Raw genomic sequence first — 10,394 nt, 5'->3', positions numbered from 1 at the left:
GACGTTGACTGACTCGGGGGTTACCTCTTTGGGTTAAGGTTTTCTCTTTCCTTTCATGGGGAAAGTAACCTTTCAGCAATGCTTTTTACTCGTGCTTTCCCCAATCAAAGTTGTCACAAGGAAAAGGGCAGTCTCTTTAGCATGAACGCCATCCAATGACTTCTTGAGAGGCTCCTTATACAAAATTTCCTGCACACATTCATCAATAAGCAAATTAGTCTTATCAATGAAATAACAAGTATCATCAGAAGTAGAAGGATGTTTAATGTCATCAGATAGAGCAAACATGACTTCCTCATCCCCAAACCTAAGTGTCATTCTACCATTGCTAACATCAATTAGGGCTTGGGAGGTGGCTAGGAAAGGCCTACCAAGAATGAAGGGTATTTCAACATTTTCATCTACATCTAAAATCACAAAATCTACGGGAAAAATAAATTCGTCAACCTTAACCAACACATCTTCTATGATTCCCCTAGGATGCCTAATGGAACAGTCTGCTAGTTGCAAGGTTATCCTAGTTAGCTAAAGGTCACTAAGTCCAAGTTTCCTACACATGGTGTAGGGCATTACATTTATACTAGCACCTAGATCCACTAGGGCTTTTTCATTAACCAAATCACCAATGTTACAAGGAATAGTAAAACTCTCTATATCTTTCTTCTTTCTTAGTAGTCGGTTCTGAAGCAACACCGAGCTCCACTCGCTCAATGTGACCGTTGATATTTCTTTAAATTTCCGCTTGTTTGTTAGTAGATCCTTAAGAAACAAAGCATACTTCTCCATTTGAGAGAAAGAGCTTCAACAAATGGTACATTAATGTGCTATTGCTTCAATAGACCTAGAAATCTCTTGAATTATTCGCCTGTGCGATCATTCTTCAATCTTGATTGGTACAGGAGGCGAAGGGCATACTCCTTCACCGGTGGCGGTGTTCTCTTTTCAACAGTTGGAGTGGTCTCTCCCTCCTTCGACAGACTCTCTACAATCTCAATTTCTAGTCCCTTTTCCTTCTCCATCACCTTTTCAATACCCATCCACACTTCTTTACCATTCCGAAGAGTAATAGCCTTGAGATGCTCACGGGGATTGGCTTCAGTGTTACTCGGCAAACTCCCTTGAGGACGTTCGGACAATAGTTTAGCAATTTACCCCACCTAATTCTCTAGATTCTAAAGAGAAGCCTGCCGGTTTCTTATTGATGCCTCTATGCTTTGAAATCAGTTTTTGGACTACTGAAACTTAATATTTGTGCTCTGAATGAATCAACTAAGTATTTTCTCCAAAGCATAGAGGCATCAATAGTGCCCTTGATTTCTCCAAGAGAAAATTGGGGTGATTCCACCATCCTAGGTAATAGTACCATTGTAGGGGTTTTCCTGTTGTTGAAGGGCACTACCAATGAAATCTACCTATTCGAGGGGTTCATGCACTGTTCCTACAATGGAGCAATCTGTCGAAGCATGTCCTCCCCCACATGTGTCATAAACCATGACTGTAGCCATTTTTTGAGTAGACAAGTTGTCGATCTTTCGGCTCAAAGCTTTTACCTGGGCTGCTAGTGTTGTAACTTCACTAACCTTAATCATCCAGGCTGGCTTTCCAACTAACTTGCCTCTCGAGTTGCATTGATAATTGTTTATGACTATTTCTTCAATCAACTGCTTAGCTGCCTCTAGGGTCTTATTAGCAAGCAATCCTCTCGTTGATGAATCAATAAGCTGTCTAGTACTCTGATTAAGGCCTTGATGGAAAATCTAAACTTCCATACATTTGGAGAGATTGTGATGCGGGCATTTCCTTAACAAGTGATTCAGTGTCAAAATGTGCATAAGTCGTAATCTCTTGATGCAACTTGGTCATTCTTCCTAGTGAGAAATAACGAGCTAAGAACGCTTTGCCAAGCTGCTCCCAAGTCATGATAAATGCTCTAGGGAAAGCCTGGAGCCACTGCTTAGCTCTTTCTTTCAATGAAATGGGAACACGTGAAATCTGATTGCGTTGTCAGAAACATTATTAATCTTTAGCATGTTACATACCTCAAGAAATCCTCCTATTTGACCATTAGGATTCTTGTATGGCAGCTGTCACGCCCCATCCCATTGGGTCCCACACAAGACACACCGCCATGACAACCTAGGGAAGGTCACACATTGCCTCTACCCTGGATCACTATAATGCTAACATGTTCCCTATATAATACTACTATAACAGTAAGGAATAATTCAACAATAATTATATACATTAACTATCATACATATACCCATTGGGGCAACATAGGTATGAATGCAAGTAGTCACAATATGATAGTCGTAATAACAATAATAACAACAACCCCAAACACAGGGTATAGCTTCTCATACAAGACTTGGACCAAACTGGCATACAAGAGTGTCCAAGGAAAATAAATACATAATGTAGTTCATCAAATTCCTACTGGATCCCTGATAATACATGGCAAGGAAATAGAACAACATACACACCTCAAAATGAGAACACAAGCACAAACTCTTACCAAGCACTTCACGCTTTCACCCCTATGTTGTGCTACCACCTAGGAGGAAGGAAGAGAGGGGTGAGTAACTAGGTTACTCAGTGAGAGGCTAAACATGGAACTATATCTCATACATGATTAAATAAAAAATAAAATGTCAAAAACATGTTTTAAATTTCAATAATATTAAAGATATAATAACTAATAAGAATTCAAGATTTCTTCAATATAATGAACGATAATACCCCTTTGAAATAAATAGATCACAATTTCGATAGTGTCATAAGTAGCCTCAAAAACCCTCCATCGCTAACGTTGGCCTCGGTTAGGTCAGGAGCTGCCAAGATGTGCATCTCTTAGCGTTGGTTGCTGGGAAGCCCGTGTGGTGACTGCGGACAACCCAACAATACAGTCTTTTCAGGTTCTCTATGCACCTCCTGAAAGGGTGCTATCCTCAAATGGAGTCTTCCACACCACCTCTAATAGGTCAGCCCATGAAAACTCTACTTCTTATTGCAGTTAGTACTGGGAACCCCCTATGTCACCATCAAAACAAATATATATCATACCGCCAGTAGGCTCATTTTACAACTCAACATGATAAGAGAAGTCTCACCATAATGTTACATGTTTCCACATATACAACTTTCATTCCAAGAGTGAGTAAACTGATCATAATATCTTCAATGAAATCCTTTTCATCAAGAAAACATCAATTTAAGAATAATACTTGAAGATACACTTCAAGTATAACATTATCAAAATCTATATCAACTTAGCTTTCATAACTCACTCAACATCATAACTAGAACATCAAGTTGCATGAAAACATCCTTATGAAACATATCATCCAAAGTAAGATTTCCAAACAAAAATAAAATGTTCCTTGTAAAAGTCTTGGGAATAGCTAAATCATGATTTACCCATGATTTCCAAAACATCTTAGAAAGCATTTCAAGAACTTTAGTAAAAATAAGTCATCATTCAAAAACAATAATGAAATGTTCATATGATTTATAGACCATTATTTAGTAAATCCCACTCACAAACTTGGTGAGCTATAAGCCTTCGGTGTTACTTCTCCACCGGCTCTTTACCCTTGCTTGAAGCCTCACCACTTAGAACCAATTAAACAAGCAACCACAAAACAAACAAAAATTAACATCTAACTGAGCAACTTGAATGAAAGAAAGTGCTCAAAAATGGAAATAGTTGCTTCTAGGGTTTACTAAACACTTATCAAGATGATCTTACAAGAATGAACCTCTCACAACCCTCAAATCTAACAAGAAAAAAATCGAAGAAAACTCTACTTGGCTATGTGCTACAGTAACTTTAACCTAGAAGATGAAAGATCTCTCTCAATCTTCAATAAATTCAAAGTTATACAACTTCAAGTTCCTTCTAAACTCCAAATCCAAACAAATCTAAGATTCTCTACCATCAATCTCAAAGAAACTCAACAAGAAGAGAAACCTTGCTTCCAAGCTACCCAAATCCTAAGGAAGGAGAAAGAAGATATTCAAGCTTTCACTTGGATTTAAATCAAAGAATGCTGAGTTTTAGCAGAGGAGAAGAAGGTTCTAGGAAGGAGGGGTGTGAGGAATGAAGGGAGCTCGAAAGGATAAAGAACAAAGCCAAAATAGGGCTTTTTAATGCCCTAACCTAAGGCCCTTGCGACCATAAGGGAGCACTCAAGGCCTCTTTGGTTTGCCTTATGGGCTCTCTTGTGCTCACAAGGGAGGCCACAAGGCCTCAATTTTCAGCCCTAGCTGGCAACCAAGTTGCCCGTAAGGCTCAGACCTTGCTCTTCACCTTTTTTAAGGTATTTCCCCACTTTTTTATCCTCCCAAAAGATCTCAACTAAGGTCCTACACAAGAGGGCACTCAAAGGAACTCACACACACGAGAAACACTCAAGAAAATAAATCAAAAGAGATGTAGAGTAGTAGGAAAAGTTTGAAATACCACAATAATCCATGGAACTATACTGAATTCTGAACCATTTATACAAATGCAGACTAAAGCTCAAAGTTGTTTGCTGCAACTGGTGGGCACACTATACTTGACTGAGAACTGTCAAGAGTGGGACGAGTGTAATCTGAAAAGGTCCTATGTCGGTTCCTTTGATCTGGCATGGCGTCCAACTGCTCTCCCTTAACACTCACTATCAAAGATCCTCTCTTGTTCAATAAAGCTATTCTCAATCTGGTTCCAATTACTCTTTCTATACTATTCTCATCTTCTCCTAGTCTTGTTGCCATGCCCTTTGGTGGCATACACTAAAATCAAACAAAAGAAAAAGAATCAGAAAAGAATAAAGATAAACAAAAGAAATACAATAAGAAAGAAAAAAATGGCTAAAGTGATGGAAATTGAAGTGTTCCTAATATCAATAATCTTCCCCCAGCAACGATGCCAAAAACTTAATAGGGACGCAAGTGTACATGTCGATGGCATAATAAAGTGTGTGTAAGTGCAGAGTGTCATTCCACAGGGAAGAAAGTGAATACTAGTAATAACCTGAATTCTGAAAAATAGCCCAAGTGATCGAGTGATGTGTTTGTGAACAAAAGAAGCTAAAATGAGAAACATGGTAATAAAGCAGGAGAGAAATTATGGGAAGAAACGATGCTTGAGTTATAGTATCTGTTTAGGATTATGAAGTACAGGATAAAGATTGTCTAAGTATGCAATCCTATTTGAACTGAGAGTTTCTAGAATTATACAAAACCCCGATTGAGTGTATAAAATGATATGCAATACATGAAAAATGTACACTCATCATCCGTGCCATCAAGTCCAAATGCAATAGAGCTTATTGGCGAGAACTAGATTTATGGTTAGTGTTAAGGTTTGATCAATAGAAACACAAAAAAAAAAGAGTGTAAATTCCCTCACCTTCAATGATGGCGCAAGATTTTCAGTCATCTTCTGGATGAACGCCTAATAAGAGCGTGAATCCTCAGTGGTCTTCCTTTACCATGGAGTTGTAAGGATCACGTATCCTTCTCCTGTGCCTATAATGGTGGCGGTTTGGTGTGCGTGCCGTTGATGCTTCAGCAAGAATTAGTTGTTGGGATGATCATGGTGGGTGAAAGAGTAAAGTTACGATTATTGTTTTTTTAAGTTCCGGATCGAGGTGGATCCGCTTTTTTAAGTTTAAGAAATACTCCCTCCATTCCTTTTTAGTTGTCACATTTTAGAACTCTTCTATGTTTCTTTTTACTTGTCGCATTAGAAATTTTGTGTGGCATTAAATTTTTTTTTCCCAATTTTACTCTTTAATTTAATGTATTGGTACATTTTTCAATAATAACAATCAACCATTTATTAATAAATGTTTTCAGTTTTCCAATAAAAATGTGCTTTGTATTCCCAACAAATAAATTAATTAACGTGTAGCATGTCTATAAAACTATTAGTGAGTAAGAAATGAAATATGGTAGTTTTAATGGAGTTTTAAATAGGGGTAGTTTTGAAAAGTAAATTAAAATTGTTATAAAATTTAGGTGGTTAACTAACTTTAACTGATTTTTTTAATCGATGTGAATTAGGTAAAGTGGACAACTAAAAAAGAAAGAAGAGAGTAATATTTTAATATATATATATATATAAATGCCAAGTCAGCCTCTATGGACGAAAAATCGAATGTTGGTCACGGCTGGGACTTGATTTTACTCATTAAATAATAAAGGGGCTTCACAAGGGCAAATAAAATGCGAGGGACTAATGGGGCACATTTCAGATAATACAGGGATCAATTAGGATATTTTACCTTTTTTTTTTGGTGTTTTAGGGTGGATTTGTTTGGGTGCTAGTCCTTAACAAAAAATAAATAAAAATAAAACCAAACCAAACCAAACCAAAACAAAACAAAATCTTTTTTCTTTCTCAATAACAATCAACATTTATTATTTTCTAAACTTTAGAATTAGTTATTACCTTTGTATATTTAAAAATTAATTTTTTTTTGTAAAAATATGTTTGGATCTAGTAGTGTTAAGTGGGACGGCCCGGCCCAATACGGTACGGGCTCGCCATCCCCAGAAGTCGACCCTAAGTGCTTACCATGTGATAAGTGCTTAAGTGAACATGTTTTTATGCATGTTTTACATACATTGAGCATCATATCTTATATGGTTTATATCTAATTTCGTGTATTGGGTGTTCTTTCATGCATATAGATTGTGAAGGCATTGGGAATTCAAAAGGAAGCGAAGATAGGCTAGCAAGGCACAATGTTGAGAGTTCTTGTGCGAATCAAGGATGAAGTCACAAGAGGAGTTCGTGTATGAGGAGATGTGTGCCAACTTCCATGGTTATGCAAGCCAATTTACTAGTGGAAGGGTACAAACGCAGCTATGTCTCCACATTCCTTCTCTTTGTAAAGATTTTAAGACTTTTTAAGACGCGTCGATGAAGGAAAAGCCTTATAGCCTACTACATGATCGTGTGCCCGATTGTGTGGCCTTAAGAGGAGAATGTTTGTCATCGCGCTTGTGAAATTGCTGTAGCAAAGTACTGCAACAATTTTACTGTAGCAGTACTGTAACAAAATTATTGTTTACGTGTCCGCGTGGAAATTCCTGCAGCCCACGCGGGCGAGTGGAAAATCCACATGGGTGCGTGGAATATTCACATGGGCGCGTGGGAGCACATGACAGGCGCGATTTAAAGCTATAAATACACCGTTTGGCCGATTCTAAGGGGACTTTTTGCTAAGCTTTGAGCATAGACTTGGAGAGAAAGGCGGCTAGAGTTGGAGGAGAAGGTCTTCGCCGATTGAGAGGGAGTTCTTCACCAACTATGATAGGTTCCTTCGACGTCATAGCATTGGGGAGCCATTGGCGACCTAGTTTTGGAGATGAACCCTTCAAGACGTGGAACTACCAATCAAGGCCAATCCGTACGAATTCAAGGGGGTTCTCTCTATGGGTTTTATTGCTTTTCATTGTATCCATTATTGTTTTGTAACTAGGCCCATGGAAGGCTAAATCCTAGTAGGTATTTGGGCATGTGAACCCTAAGATCTATACTTTGTATTGATTCTCTTAATGTTTCTAGTTAATCCGAGTTATTTTGAGTTTTAATCTTGTGATTTAATTGCTTGCTATTGTTGTTAATCCTTGTGGTTGATTGGCATTGCATGATTTAATACTTGGATGTGAGAGGTCTCCATTTGAGTTAGATTGCCAAGATTAAAGAGGGTTGAGAGGGTGAGCCTTGGGATAGAGGAGTGTCCCCTTTCCCCTTTGATTGAGTGTTTCCTATCTCCGTATTCCTTTTTCTCTTTACAACCACATTTGGTGTGAGGCGTGAGATTGCTCGATTTCTCCGCCGGGACCTTATAGGGGGTTAGGATCCTTTGCCGGGAATTAGGGTTGGATCTACATTTTGGAATCGGTTTCACTCTTAGGTTTCCTTAGAGCGTATTGCGGTCATATGAGGTGTGAGGTGTTGAGATTGGTCGATTTTTCCACCGGGACCTTGTAGGGGACTAGTGCCTTTTGCTTGGAGATAAGGATTGGTTATCATTGGAATACCTCAACTCATTAGACTCAATTCTAGAGCATTTAGTGAATCTTGAGCTTCATAGAAGATCTTAGGGGGATCATTGCCCGAGTACCTCATCTTAAGTGATTGAGACTCTTCTACTTTATTTCTTGCATGCTTGTTTGCTTTGCTTGCAATTAAGTTCGCTCTATCATATTCATTGATTCCGACTAGATAATTAAGAAGTGGTTATTACTAATACTACCGTTCCATGTGGATTCGACTACCTGACTCACCGGGCAATTATTACTTCAACACCTGTGCACTTGCGGTTTATACGCATATTCGGACATGTCACCATGCCGGGCCGGCATGGCCCACCAACCCCCCAGAAGTTGGTCCAACACGGGATACGGCCCATTCTGAGTGGGCTCGTGCCGTGCTGGCCCACTATTATTTTTTTAATTAAAAAATTCAAAATTCTCTAATTCTTAAATTAATGAAAAAAAATCTTATTATAAAATAAAAACCATAAAATCTGAATTTTACATTTTTATTTATTATATCAAATTATTATAAAGGAAAAATAACATAAATTAACAACCTACTATTTTGAATTATCATATGATCTGACTATATCTAATCTGGTATTATCTACTAACTAAAATTTAAATGTTAAAAAAAAAAATCAAAATATTCAGTTGCTTATCACCCAAAATAAAATATTACAAACAATTACTCCTTTGTTAATTGTTCTTGACTCCTTATCATCCAAACTTTAAACAATTCATCAACAAATTAAAAACAAGCCCCCTAAAAATCCCAAACATGAAAAAAAAAAACTAAACAAACCCTAAAGAAAACCACTAATTTGGTCACTCCATGGTCACCTCTGGCTTCGAATCAAAGCTTTCCCGGATCCCCCACAAGCCAGGCCGGATCTGCAAGACTGCATCCACAGTCACAAGATAAACCACAAATCATCAAGATCAATCACAAAACTTCAATAAACATCAGACCTAACTACAACCAATCAACAATCTTTGAACCAAGATAGATTAATTCCTGTTTATCGTACTAAGCCAGAGAACAAGATAGATTAAGAAGAATTATGGTCACCAAATTAATCTATTTATACATTTTGTAACCTAATTTCTAACAAAGCAATTCAAAAACCTAAACAAAATCCAGACACACCCAACCTATCATTGTCCACAAAATCATCAAAAAATGATAAAAGAAAATAATAGTTTTTCTTCTAAATCCAAATTAATAAACATGCTCATTCAAGGTTATATCAAAGCCTATTTTATCCTAAACATCAGTACAAAAAAAGGCAGAAAGCTGATCGATTCTTTGAACCACAAGCACACAAAAGAAGTGACCATGAAATTAAAAATTCCATGCTACCTTTAGAGCGGAGGTTGAAAATATGAGAATCCAGCTGCATCGTCATCGAACTTTCCTTCTTTGTTCCATCAACAGCTTGGAATAGAGAACTAAGGGTAGGGCTTATGAAGAGAAAAGATAGACCCAAGAGAAGCAAATAAATAAATAAATAAATAAATAAATAAATAAAAGAATTCAAATGCGATACCATCAGAGCAACCAAAAGACTCCATCTTCTTCATGTCATACTCCTTCGTCTTCATTGATTTTGCCATCGTCGCTAGATCAATAGCTTGGGATTGAGAACTGGGGTTTTAGTGCAAACGAAGTGAAGAGAGAGAGAGAGAGAGAGGATTGCGAGGGCCATGGAAGCGGAAAGCTCTGAAATTCGGCGCTTCACTTTCTTCTTTGAAGAACCTAGAGCCCTGAGTGCCTCTCTGCCACCGCCCGCCAACCAATTAGCTTGGAGATGCTCGTGATGCCGAATCAGGTTGCGGGGCTGGAGAAGGCGTTGTATCCGGTGTCCGGTGGGGATGGAGTTGGCTAGGGTATGTAAATTTATAAAACTTCAAAAGATGAAGATTTGGACCATTTTCTCATTTGGAAAAATGTATAAATATAAACTATATAATATATTATATATATATATATATATATATATATATATTAATATAATGATTTTGGAAAAAAATAATTCCTCAAAAAAATAAACATAAATCAGAACTTAAAAAAATACATAGTAAAGCAAAACTACATGAATGGAAAAAAAAATCAAAACTTTAAAATTTTTATTAAAATTTAAATAAAACATTATATCACTAAATACTTACAAAAATTATAAATATATTATTAGAAAAAAAACCTCAAAATTATTGTTATTAATATGGAAAATGACAAAAAAATACATACCTAAGTAACTCATATATTTCCCAAAATAATTCCAACCTCTTCTTATTTATTATGTTTTTCTAGAATCTTGAACTCTTAAAGCATCGAAGTTGTAGATTTTCCGAGT

General features: G+C 37.1%; 1 long non-coding RNA gene across 1 annotated transcript; it reads right to left on the bottom strand.

Moving 5' to 3' along the window:
- Nucleotides 1-8,696: 8,696 nt before the first annotated feature.
- Nucleotides 8,697-9,912, bottom strand: LOC120255063. The gene is made up of 3 exons (XR_005534892.1): nt 9,588-9,912; nt 9,401-9,501; nt 8,697-8,939 (listed from the first exon to the last, which is right to left on the bottom strand). It is a non-coding gene; the product is annotated as an uncharacterized LOC120255063 (long non-coding RNA).
- Between the last annotated feature and the right edge of the window lie 482 nt (nt 9,913-10,394).

This window comes from Dioscorea cayenensis, unplaced genomic scaffold, assembly GCF_009730915.1.
Source record: "Dioscorea cayenensis subsp. rotundata cultivar TDr96_F1 unplaced genomic scaffold, TDr96_F1_v2_PseudoChromosome.rev07_lg8_w22 25.fasta BLBR01000810.1, whole genome shotgun sequence".
In the NCBI taxonomy this organism is placed as follows: Eukaryota; Viridiplantae; Streptophyta; class Magnoliopsida; order Dioscoreales; family Dioscoreaceae; genus Dioscorea; species Dioscorea cayenensis.
Note: the sequence above shows the minus strand (reverse complement) of the source record. Positions and strands in the feature narration are given on the sequence as shown.